Genomic DNA, 1,405 nt, shown 5'->3' with positions numbered 1-1,405 from the left:
TTGTCATATGGCACTGAATATACTCAATGTTCAATATATTGTCTTCGTAATCCTTTTTGGTTATAATTTACAGACATTGGCTCAAATCTGCTTAATTAAGAGTGAAAACTTTATAGAGTTTGCATGGATACCTCACGTAATCCAAGGACAGGAAGTACAGTTTATGAGAGGCAGGAATGGAAACTATAATATGGTCAGGAAACAAGGCAGCTACTCTATCTCCTCTGTGAAGCTCCATGCTCTATCTGTGCCCATTTCATTCTTTCTCTCTGAATGCTGAGTTTGAAAACTTTCAACCTGATGCAAAAGAGTTACAACCCTCCTTGGTAGCATTGCTGCTAAATATCCTCCCAGCTTTACCAACATTTATTCAACTCTTGTCCGATGCTCATGTTTGTGAGCCTGATGCCTCACAAAAGAGTTACAACCTGATGCATAAGAGTTTGCAACTCTTGTCCGATGCTCATGTTTGTCATGTGTCAAGAAACCCATCTCTGATGGTGGGAGCCAATTTTTAGGGAGGGCATAGTCAGTAGACATCCAAATAGATAGCAAGTCTACATTTCCTTATTTGGAAAATGGGAAGACTGGATTAGATAATAATAATAATAACAATAATAATAGATAGTAACCGAGTATTCTGTTTCAAGCACTTGGCAAATTAATTGCCATACACACAAAGCATGTATTGTCTTATTAAACTTTGTCACAACTTTATAAGGCAGGAAATTTATTGCCCCATTTTATAGGTGAGTTAAACAAGGCACAGAGAGGTGGAGAAACTTGCTCAAGATAATCTTTAAAGTGCCTTATAATTCCAAAATGCTATAGATTTTAATTAGACTTCACAGTTTGAATAAATTTGATATAGATTAAATGAGTGAAAATAATATGAAAGTATATTTTTACTTCTGAACCTCAAGTCCTTCTTTTTCTTAAAGGGAAAGCTAGAGCTTAAACAAAAATAGAGCAATATACCTCGCTTATCAGATTAATTACATTTAGATGTTTATCATCTAAAATGTACCTAGAAGATGGTAACGATATGTCCTAAAATAATGTTATTGTCAAAATAGGGAGTCAGGCACCCAGAAAAAAATACCTCCAATTAGGAAATGGGGACTTTGTGGTTAAACAGAAATACAAACCCAAACAAATACAAAAGAATTCAGATTCAGTTTCTCCAGTTTAGAAGCTAAGTTTTCCCCTTCCGGATGTATTTCAGTCTTGTTCCACATTGTAATCATGCTTTGTTGATAGTAGTTTATGATGTTCCATTTATGATATCACTGGAAAATCTTCAGTTCTGGGCCCAACCTTTATCACCTCTTTTCAAATGCAGCATAGTTGGAAAAAGTTTTGAAAATGTAGTCTTTCCCAATTAATAGTAAAGAATGGGGAAGCA

The sequence above is a fragment of the Canis lupus genome, chromosome 32 (assembly GCF_003254725.2).
Source record: "Canis lupus dingo isolate Sandy chromosome 32, ASM325472v2, whole genome shotgun sequence".
Classification (NCBI taxonomy): domain Eukaryota; kingdom Metazoa; phylum Chordata; class Mammalia; order Carnivora; family Canidae; genus Canis; species Canis lupus.
The sequence above is the reverse complement of the archived record's forward strand: the minus strand, read 5'-3'. Positions refer to the sequence as shown.